Source organism: Harpia harpyja, unplaced genomic scaffold, assembly GCF_026419915.1.
Source record: "Harpia harpyja isolate bHarHar1 unplaced genomic scaffold, bHarHar1 primary haplotype scaffold_54, whole genome shotgun sequence".
In the NCBI taxonomy this organism is placed as follows: domain Eukaryota; kingdom Metazoa; phylum Chordata; class Aves; order Accipitriformes; family Accipitridae; genus Harpia; species Harpia harpyja.
In genome coordinates, this window is record NW_026293414.1 from 976,006 (window position 1) to 988,273 (window position 12,268).

Below are 12,268 nucleotides of genomic sequence, written 5' to 3' on the forward strand. Positions count from 1 at the left end.
TAGTTGCTGGCTGGGGTTAAACCACGACAGATGTTAAACTGACAGAATATTTCTGTGCAATAAGCAAAGAGGGTTTAACCTGCAGGAATAGGGACCGAGACCTCGGGCTAGAAAGGGGTGCCCTTCTGAAGACGAACACAGCTAGATACGGCAAGTGCCTTCTAGGCTTGAGTGTTCAGAGAAGACCAACTCGGGGAATTGGCAAAGAAGGGCTGCTTTTCTCTTAAATTCCAGATTCTTGGAATCCTTGGGAAGTGCCCGACAGATTTACAAGGAGCTGTTCCTAAAAGTACTCACACGACTGGCTGTGCTCACGAGAGAGCAGGTAGTTGGCTAGAGGTGGGGTGTATGTCAGGCACTGCAGGACGGAGTTGAGGAAACACATGTTGCCCGAGTTGTGGAGTCCCGCTCCAGCTCTGCATCGTTGCTGCCAGTCCATGTAAATCTTCTCCGGGGGAAAGAGGATCCTTTGTGGCGGAGCCATTCCCTCAGCAACAACTGCAGGGCGACGACATTTGAAAAGAGATGAGACAATATTGTTGCACGGAAGCACATGTAAAAAAGTTGAGTTCTCTACAGGAGGACCCAGTACAACCAGCTGTGTCGTGCTTTGTCTACGCGCTTTTTGAACACCTCCAGGGATGGTGACTCCACCACTTCCCTGGGCAGCCTGGTCCAATGCCTGACAACCCTTTCAGTAAAGAAATTTTTTCTAATATCCAAACTAAACCTCCCCTGGCGCAACTTGAGGCCGTTTCCTCTCCTCCTATCCCTAGTTACTTGAGAGGAGAGACCAGCACCCACCTCACTACAAACCCCCTTCAGGTCATTGTAGAGAGCGATGAGGTCTCCCCTCAGCCTCCTCTTCTCCAGACTAAACCACCCCGGTTCCCTCAGCCGCTCCTCGGAAGTTCTCTAGACCCTTCTCCTTGTTCTCCAGACCCCTCACCACCTCGGTTGCCCTTCTCTGGACACGCTCCAGCACCTCAATGTCTTTCCCGTAGTGAGGGGCCCAAAACTGAAGCCAGGACTCGAGGTGTCACCTCACCAGTGCCCAGTACAGGGGGACAACCACCTCCCCGCTCCTGCTGGCCACACTATTTCTGATACAGGCCAGGATGCCGTTGGCCTTCGTGGCCACCTGGGCACACTGCTGGCTCATATTCAGCCGGCTGTCAACCAGCACCCCCAGGTCTTCTTCTGCCGGGCAGCTTTCCGGCCACTCTTCCCCAAAGCTGTAGCATTCCAAGGGGTTGCCGTGACCGAAGTGCAGGACCCGGCACTTGGCCTTGTAGAACTTCATACGATTGGCCTCAGCCCATCGATCCAGCCTGTCCAGATCCCTCTGTAGAGCCTTCCCACCCTCCAGCAGATCAACCCATCCTCCCAACTTGGTGTCATCGACAAACTTGCTGAGGGAGCACTCGGTCCCCTCGTCCAAATCATCGGTAAAGCTATTGGAACCAGCCCCAATCCTGAGCCCTGGGGAACACCGCTTGCGACCCGCCTTTTCTCCTGCCTCCAGGGTTTGTCAGCTTTCCATCAGCCACAGCTTTGCCAGATTCCCGCTCGAGGTGGCTGGCGGCAGTTTTCTTCCTGCCCTGCTTGGCTTACGTAGTTCCAATTCCTAGTGCCCCACCCTCGATAGACCTTGAGGACGAGCCGACTAGGGAGAAGAAGGTGGTGGGAAACTAGACCCTCCGCCCCCCGAAGGTGAGGGGGGAGGCGGAGGATGGATGTTTGTTAGACAACACACCTGCAATACAAAAGGGGATTTACTGATTACTGTTGCTGTAGGACCAAAGAAAAGACCGGTGACCTTCTTAATTGATACTGGGGCACAAATTACCGCGCTAAGGTGGACTGAAGCAGAACAATGTGGAATTTTGATTCCATCTAGAAATCTGATGGATTCTCATCAGAATCTCTTATGCTGTGTTTAAAGGTTGCACTGAGTGGCTTCTGTTCTGGGAACAAAACGGATGGGAGATCAATAGAATACCTGTATGGCAAAAGGAAAAATGGCAGGATATTCTTACCATTGCCAGACAAGGGAAATTTGCAGTAGCATGGGTAGCATCTCACCAACCAGATGACGCCCCGGTGAGCCGATGGAATGCCAAAGTGGATGAGCTAGCCCAGCTAGCTCTCCTACAAAGTACCCAGATAGCAGAAAATTGGGAACGTCTGTTAGAATGGCTACATGTAAAACGGAAACATTCAGGAGTTAAGGACCTCTATTGTGAGGCACAAGCCCGAGGGTGGCCAGTTACTAGGGAAGAATGTAAAACTTGTGTGTCTTCCTGCGAACAGTGCCGCGTCCGTTTGGACAGACACCCGCTGGAGGGTGACCCCCTGCATTTGAGAGAGGGAAAAGGCCTATGGGAGGCTTGGCAGATTGATTATATCGGTCCCTTTTGAAGGTCAGAGGGAAAGTACTACATACTGGTAGGTGTGGGGATAGTATCTGGACTAGCGCAAGCTAAAGCGTGTGCTAAGGCAACAGGAGAAAACACAATAAAAGCTCTGAAAGAATGGTTTGGAATTTTCCCCAAACCACAGTCAATCCAATCAGATAACGGCTCACATTTCACAGCCAAAGTGGTCCAGGAATGGGCAGCCCAGGAGGGAATTTCGTGGGTGTTTCATACTCTGTATTACCCACAAGCAAATGGAATTGTGGAAAGAACAAATGGTCTGTTAAAACGCTTCCTCAAACCGCATAAGCCAGGATGGGCTGAGAGAGTGTGGGATGCAGTGACCAGCGTTAATAGTCGCTGGGGAGTAAATGGATGTCCAAAGATCACAGCATTCAGTCCAAAAGCTCCAACAATCATGCCAGCCCCACATGGTCCTGATCACCCCAGCAACCCATCTCATTTCCCAGGACAACCTGTTTTGGTTGAACTTCCCACAGTGGGCACAGTGCCACTGGTGTTGGACACACCCCTTAACAAATATACCTGGAAGGCAAAAGATGCCTGTGGAAAAATTCATGAGATTCATACTAGATGGATTGTTCCCTCTTTCTAACCCGAGAAGCGAATTTGTTTTTTGTTTCATTTTCAGGAAGAAGCAAGTGGCTCAGACGTACCCATGGAAGAAGAGGAGCAGACACGATGTTACTCTTAATTATGTTATGTTGGGGATTTACCTATGAGGGTGAAGGGAAGCCAATTCTCCCACCTCCCCCCAACCCATATGATCCCTTTAAGGATAACGAATTTGGTTTGTTAGCAAAAGCTGTAAGCCAAACCTTTAATCTGAGTCACTGTTGGGTTTGTGGAGGACCTCTAGGGTTGTCAAGCTGGCCGTGGACCTCCACATCCCTCACTCCAGAACAAATCGTAAGCAATTATAGTGAAACTGATAGTACTACCTGGGACGATAGTGAAACATGCCCAATTCAATTTCCTACTGTGGGTAGATATTGTTTAAATAGCACCCAGAAGGGAGGGGTCAATGTCGGAGAAAGCAGGTGTCAATGGACACTCACACATCAATTGGCTAATGAAGAGAGAGGTGTTTACATATGGATGTGGCTTGATGAAACCAGCCGCAACAAAGGGTTTAAAGGGTTTTGGTCGAACAAAAATGAAACCTTCTTTCTCCGATGGCCTGGAAACCATATTTACCATCAAATTTGTGAGTGGAAGAACAACACTGGTGCCTGGTATTGTACCAGCCAGACAAACAACAACAGGCCAAGTGCCTTTTATAGCCCTTTGGGAAATGAGAACACAACTTATTTACAATTCCCAAAGACTGCAGCTGGACCATTTGCCAACGGTGCCAAAGCCAAAAAAGGCCATTATTGGATTTGTGGACATACTGCCTACAAACAGCTACCAGCGAATTGGTCAGGGATTTGTTAAATAGGGATTATCCGACCTCTGTTTTTCCTTCTTCCAGAGGCGGGTGGTCCTCGATTGCGAGTAAGACTATATGATAATTTAGGGGACAAAAGGATTGCACGTAGCAAGCAATCTGTTGACGTTAAAATAGGTGGAACACAAAAGTGGGGGGAAAATGAGTGGCCTCCCAAAAGAATAATTGAGCATTATGGGCCTGCCACTTGGAATCCCAGTGAACCAATAGCAGGGGCACGAGGACCGATTTACAATTTGAACCGCATAATTCGATTGCAAGCAGTCTTAGAAATTATTACCAATAAGACTGCTAATGCCATAGACCTTTTAACTCAACAATCTCAACAGATGCGTACTGCAATCCTTCAACACCGCATGGTTTTGGATTACTCACTAGCTGAAGAGGGAGGAGTATGTGGGAAATTAAATGTCTCTAACTGTTGTTTGGAAATAGACGATGTAGGTGAAGTAGCTCTTCAACTGACGACAGATATTAGGAAACTAGCCCATGTCCCCGTTCAAACATGGAACAGCTGGAACGGTGATTTATGGTCTTGGTTACCCGGAGCACCATGGGTAAAACAGCTTCTGTTTTATCTGTTGTGTGCATTTGTTGCTTTGATGTTTGTGCCATGTATTATTCCTTGTTTTATTCAATTAATCCAACATGTCGTATCTAACATGCAATTTGTATCTACTGTCTCGCCTGATGGTGTAAAACAGATTTGTGTCGTTCGCCAATCAAAGCACGCAACTGTATCAATTATTTAGGCACATGCGCTCTGGGCTGGGGGCGTGGAACGGCGTAGGCACCCCCACACACTCAGGTTAGTCAGACCATCATCTTTAGCTCTGCAATCAGCCAGAATGTATACCCTTTTGATATTTAATTTTGTGGCAGTTGCTCTGTTGGCTTTCGCTATATGTATGTGTTTGTCTTGTAAGTGTACCGCACGGTTTTGGAATTTTGTGGCAGCTGTTTTGTTGGCTCTCGCTACACTTTTTTTTGTGGTATGTATGTGTTTGTCTTGTAAGTGTCCATGTAAACCGTCTTGTTATTGTACTTGTTCATGTAGACAACCACCTTCTCCCCCCTGTTCCGGAAGACCAGGAGCACCTCCCTAGGCCCAGGCTGGGACACATTTTAGTAAATATTGTTATCATTATTGTTACCTTATTATATGTTTGGTGAGAATAGTGTTAATCATTGTTATATAGTGTTATTGTTCATTTACCTTTGTTCAAATCTGGGATAGAAGTTTCTAGGCCCAGACGATGCATGTACCTTAGGATAAGGGAGCACAGAAAGTAGTTTTCCCGCCACGCATGCGAACCCCAACACCAGCAGACCGCGCGGACTGTTAGGGCTGTGACCACTTTGTGGTATATTGCCGAAAAAATGACGGAGTATGACTATGTGTTCACGTTGATTCCAATTTATCATATAGCCTTTGCTTTGATAACGGTTATCTTAATAGTTATTCTAATACTTCTTTTTTGTCCTTGTAACTGTTCACCATGTAAATTGCTGTCCTGTTCTTTTATTGAATCTTTGTAACCTTGAAATCAATTTATAGTATGTTCTGATATTGTAGAGTTAGTTAAATTCATAACGGTTAGTTGATGTTAAGTAGATGTTGTTAGTTATTAGATGTTGTTGTTTAACTTACTTAGAAATGTTATAATTAGGATAATTGGTATGATATTGTTGTTTGTTCATGTTGTTGTCTAATGTAGAAATATTGTATTAACGTAAAATAAGCCTTGGAAAGCCAAATCACCTTATCTTGACCTTTGGTTTTTCTTTTGCCGCATTATGTGAAGTCATTTTGATAGAAAGTTGTTAACTTGATTATATCGTTGTAGTATGCACTTTTTCCCTCTTTCTCTTTCTATACTTTTACCCTCCACGCCACCACGAGGACAGCAATGTCGAGCCACGGGGTGGTGTAAGAGACTGTGTTGGCTGGAAATGTTTGTCTCAACATTGCTGCTGCAAAGAGCCTCAACATCCTGTTGCTGTGGGGGAGTACGCGCAAAATGTCCCTGAAGAAACCACCATATCTGCCTGAAGCTAGCAGTGCCTACCAAGCTGTGCTTGCCCACGAGCAAGGTGAAGAAACCACCGTGAACACCTGGGCATGCGCCCATGGAGGAACACGGGGCGGCACGTATGGTAATGAGCTCCGTGGAAATGGGTGGACTTTTCGGAGAAATCGTGGGGACCGGGACAATAAAAGAACTGCGTACTCCTCTCTCAAAAAACTGAAAAGCACCTGAAAAGCAACTGCCACTGAAAAGCAACTGAAGAGAACCTGCAGCGCTTGGAACTGGGACTTTGGCTGGAACCCGGAACCTGGACCCTCCATCACCTGCATCGAGACCGAGTCAACGGGACGTTGCTGGCTTCGTGGTGGTGGTAACTAGTCTTGCTATATCTCTTCTGTTTTCTTGCTTAGGTCTGCCTCTTTTTCCTTTCTTCTTCCCTCTGTCCTGTCGCTATTATCAGTTGTTATAGGAAATAAACCTTGTAAGGTTGTACGGCATCTGACCTCGTTTGTGTCTTAAACTCGCTCTTGGGATCGTTTAAGAACCCTCCCCGATATTGGATCAGGACAAGAGTCCATATCCAGACCCTAAGGCTAAAGGGATTAATGATGCCATTATTCAAACCAGATATTTTCCTGCTTCACATACAGACAACTTCAAATATTAGCTGGGTTAGTCAAGAGATGCTGAGAACTATTTAACATATCTGACCCACTTCGTCTGGAATGGCATGAGGAAACGCTCAAAGAACAGCTTCAACACTTGATTTTGAAAAGATAGCTTATTACATCTCCTTATTTCTAATTGTTGCCTTTACTTTTCCACTGAGGGAAGATGGATTTCTCTCTCTCAGAGTAGCTTTATCCAACTACAGACATGGCTTTTAGTCATCTAGTGGGTTCCCCCCACCCCCCTTCTCTATGAGCTCATTTTTCAAACTTTTTTCTATGTGTTTTCCAAACAGCTGGAGCGGGGGGTATTAGGACTGTGGTCCTATCAACTAGTCTCCCCAGTCAGAACGGCTGTTTACTTGCAAGTGTAACTAGGCCTTGACCTAATTTGCCTCGCCTTGTTTATAGGCATTGTCAACTTCCACTTCATAAGTAAAAATAGTCATAATGAATATTTTCCTTCTTATGCTATCATTTTCATAACAAATGCAGAAGGAAAGCCTATGTTTAATTGCTGTGCATTACATCTAAATTAAAACACCTACAGCAGCAACTTCCTACATGTTTTACACATTACTTGCAGTGTACAACTCGCACTTCAGAAAGTTTGCACAACACAAGAATGGGTTTTAGACTTTGCTAGCATCCAAGATCTTTCCAGTGTACAGAAGGCCACCATCTGCCTTTCATTGCCCCATTCTTCCTACAGAGACTATAATTAGAGATTGACATAAAGGACAATATCAATTAGATGATAGATATTGTTAAGAGCAAATTCTTTTAGGCAATAGCAGGTATTTTTCAGTTGCTTGGATGTATTACTGAAAATTTGATCTCACAACTTAAAAGTTGAGGAAAATGGCACTTGGAAAGTTTTATTGAGAGAGTTACTTATGCCCAATAGAATTTGTTCCCTTTTTGGTATTAAAAAAAATAGAAAATAAAAAATCTTACTTCTCTCTCTCAACTGTAGCAGGCTGCCAGGCGTATACAAAGAAGAGATCTTAAGAGAAAAAGTAGCATGCATGGCATACTACCTATTCATCCATCAGCCTTCTGTTTAAATGAGAAGTCTCTGGCAGTTTAGTATTTTGCCAACTCTTGCTATGATTTCTCCACCATAGTGAACAGCTCCAATGTACTTCTGTTCTGAGAGATCCTAATTTTATACAAGAAGTTAAACTGATTTGTTCCAAGTTTTGTCACTTGTTCATAGCTTCACAAAGCTGCAAGCCATTTCTCCTGCATACTCCGAGAGACAACGGATAAGTTTACACTATTACAGTTCAGGGAGTTGCCCTCAGCCATCAGGGCGCTGTATGAGCCTTCACTGTGAATGCGTCTCTCCGACTCATGAGGTCGGCTTGCCTCCAGCCGGGTAGAAATTTATCACTCCAACCTTTTCCACCCTCACCACTTGGGAGGAGGAATGAATGGAAATCAGCTCCTGAACCCCCCAAATTGATAGCACAAAACAAAACAAAACCCCCAAACAACAAACAAACCAAATCCAACCAACCAAGAAAACCCCCAAAACCCCTGACCTTCACTGAAGTAACACCAGCTACACCTTCCATTCCTACCACACAAACTCATGCTAAAAAAAGCCTGCAGACACCTGCTGGCAAGTTAAAGCACCTTGCTCCTGATGCCAGCATTCAGAGAAAGCCACTTTTTTTTCCACCTTGAAGCTGGGTCAGTAGCCTGAGAGCAGTGCCAAGCCGCAGCTGCAGGCAGCCCGTACGGCACAGATATTAACTCATCTTCTCTCCAACTTCTTTTATCTCTGCCACGTACGCTTCCTATGCTGTTGCCTCATGATGATGTATTTGGCCTGCTCTTGTCCCTGAATTGTTATTTTCTTGCTTCCTGAATTGGAGATTTTAGACAATCTGTGGGATGGATCCTGGGTTTTGTTCTGGTTTATCTTTAAGATTTTATAAACACAGTGCACCCTTACAATCTATCTATAACACATATATACCAAAAGGAAGGACTGACCTGACACTGCAATAATAGATAAAAGAGACTCCTCTATCTCCAACTGAGAGAAAGCAGCTTGGCTATTTGGGCTGACTAAAGTGAAGAAACTCAAAATTGTCATAAGATAACAGTGTTGACTTTTCCAAGAATTTGCTCAATCCGTGTCAACTAAGTTGTTAGAAAAAGAATGTTGCAGGCTGACTTCTATTGGGAAATCAATTTCTACAGCCCTGTTCAGCCAGTAATCAAAAGGGTGGCTTTCCACCTGATCCTTTAATTGTTTTTAATTTTGATAGGTAATTATGGTTTCCTCCCAAAGAGTTCCTTTTTCAGAGTCCTCTTTTCAATCAGGTACTGCAGTTTTATTTTAAATAATTTTACTGCAAGCACAGACCCCCTTTGTTAAAGCAAATTCAAATTAGGCCATTTAAAAATTAACAACCACTTGTATTCTCCACAACTATCTTCTGCATACTTACTTCATTACGAATCACCTGTTGCAGAAGTTAAGTGCTACAGCCTCATTTAACAGCTTACAAGTAGTAATACATTGAATTTCTGTAGAATACTTACAGTTCCCAGCCTGGTCTGCCACCTGCTGAGCAAATTGTACTGGCTCTCACTGGATGACCTTCTGGAGTGGAGAGAGGAAAAAGCAAAAAATCCCATTCAGTTTACCTGAAGATAACTTTTTAAAAGACATTCTAAAGTTACAGTTCCTTACCACTGGTGGGTATTGATAGTCCTTGGGGGCCCAGACAACTTGCTATTGCTGGCTGTCTTCACACAGGAACCTGATAGCCCTTGTGAATAAATGCAGACAGTTGGAAAATAAGCTCTACTAAATTATAAGAATTGCTGCATATGTTGGAAGAAAGCTTACCTTCTCTTCCAACTAACTGCTGATGGACAGAGAGGAAGATGTAGAAGGTTCAGCGGCAGTCACCAGAGCAGCAGGAGGTGTAAGTCATGAGTGGTCGTGGAGGCACTGGCGGCTGCTGCTCCTGTTGCTGCCAAATCTGCTGATGGAGCCTTTTTGTGTAGCCAGTTCCATTTTTGAAGTTGTTCACAGCCTAGAGGCAGAAAAACATTTACAAAAAAGGTAAGATGAAACTTCATCAGATATACGAACAAAAGCCTTCACAGAGGAAAATTACTTGTGTATTCCTGTAAATGCTACCAGTCCTAAAAGAAACCAACATACAGATATATGAACACATCCCATTAAACACTGATACTAATGACTGGTAACTCAGAGTAACTGTATTTAAAGTACTTCAGTGTTAACGCCGAATTTGAAAGCGAGGCAATCACGTTAAACAAAAGTGTGACCTGAATTTGCCAGATTGCCTCTAAAGAGTTGTAAGCTTCTGTGACAACAACAGATAATGTATTTGAAAAGTAAATTTAGCCTTATTCAATTACACCTTGCTTAAGGCGATGTAAATTAATATTTTCTTCCCTTTCAGCTTTTTACAAATAGCCTTTTCTTACAAGCACTTTACGTAAATGTCATCGTGTTACCTGGCATAAGCACTTGTTGGCAATTAAAGCATCAGGCGAAACATCTGTCTGATGACACGCTGGGCATGTATGTTCCTCAGATTCCAGTAATGCTGTTCTAATACCTGTGTATAATTAGAATAATCAAAATAGTATTTAGCCAAACTAAGGAAGTTTTGGGGGTTCTAATCAATTATAGAAACACATATATGATCACTGGGTGAATATGCTCTTGAATTGAGAGCATGAAGCTATAAATGTTTAATAGTGTAAAAAATTTCTAGTATGCGGCAAATAACTATACGGTTTTGATATTTCACTATTGTAACATCTGAAGATGTAGCATAGGCTGTGTCTTGATGTTTCAACTAGTCTTTTTCCCACTATCTAGTACAGCAAAAAGTCCCCAACCTCAAGGTTAATGAATAAAACACATCTCGAAAAACCATTAGTAGGTTCAAAAAACCATTAGTAGGTTCGAGTTCTGAAGGTTTTACCCATCTCTCCCGTGGAGAAGAATGTGGATTAAATGCTTAACTATCTGCTTGTTGCAGACCACTGTAAGTCACCAGAGTTGGCTATATAATTTTGTATGAGAGAAAGGGCTGTGGACAAACTAAACGCATTCAATATCTAACACTGTAATCACCTGCACAGTTAGCCACTCTTCTCATACTCGTCCTTCCGCATGTAAAGAAGATTTAACTCGATATGTAAAAAAGGGGGGAAAGCTTCCTGGCTTTTTTTTCCCCTTTATACGAGAAGAGCGCTTTCGTATTCAATTCATATTAAATATTAAATAGAACTGGTAACAAAGTTACTTGGTTATCTCCTCTTTCTGCTTTCAGAAGATCAGATGTAATGTTTTGAATCAACAAATAAGGGAGTAACACTAACATTCATCAAAATAAGTGTTTCCACAGCAGGGAATAACAGCTGCATCAGTCATTATATCCTCACGAATCAGACATAACAACTTGTCTGGAACAGGATCATCATCTGAGGAGGACAAGTACGGCTCCTCTGGTAAAAAGGGAGGCTTTTCCTTCTTTCCTCTAGCATAAGCTTCCCTGGAGGAGGGGTGGGGAAGGAAAAAGAAACAAGTTAAAGATGGGTAAAGGAAAACTTTTCCAAGCTTTGGATTTTATCAAAGGAAGATAGGAGATGGAATTCTTCTCACTCCACATTAGCCTTCTAAAACATAGGCACTTAGTTTAAACTACTCTTCTATAGCCACAACACTGTAAGAGGGAGGGAGGAACAACTTTCTTTCTGCAGAACTCTCCCATTCATTGGATCAACTAAGAAGTAAGCTCAGACTAGGAAAATATTTTTTTGACAGCTAGAAATGAATCCCACCTCTCCTTTGCCAGAGGGTAAATGTAAATTGCAGGCTCAGGATAAAGGTAGTCTCTGAGTAATTACATTTAATAAAAGGAAGAAGTCTATGTTACAGCTTCTACAAAAGGAGATCCATGATGGAAAACCAGAAGTGCTATCAAGCGCATTTTAAAACAGCCACTCTTGTCAGCACGCGGTAGTATTTTCTCAGTTTCTAGCAACATGAAAACTTCAGTCTGTTTCACACATGGGATTTAATAAAAGTCAGAGGGGGAGGAAATCTCAGTCCAACAGCTACCTGCTAAATTTGGCAAGAAGCCTTTGAAACAGAAAACAGAAGCAAAATGAGCTTTCAAGGAGAACAACTCCACTGTAAACACTACTGAAAAGTTTTGCGGAAATACAGATTCTTAGCATACCACAAGTTTAGCCAACTTCCAGGGGCATGAGCAGTAGGACCACCCTCTTTCAATATTAGAAAGTATCACAGATTTTCAGGTTAAGATACAATGACAGTGCTTCCTCCCCCATAATGACAGATGCTGACCAACTTGGTTGCATTGCCACTCAGACATTTATGTGTGGTTTCTCTCATTCACTTTTTGGTCAGTCCACTTAGTTCCATACTTATGTATTAATAGTTGGTATTCCATATTTTCCAGAGCTTGTCAGCATAGCACCCTTTGTATTGGCATCTTTCACCTCTATCATGAAACTCCTTGGAATTCCTGTGCTCTTTTGAATTCTGGGAACAGACTCAAAATTTTTGTCCTGTTCAAGAAAAGAGAGGCAGACGTACCTCAAGACCCACACTTCAAATGACATTTCCCTGATTATTTTAAGCAGCAAAAG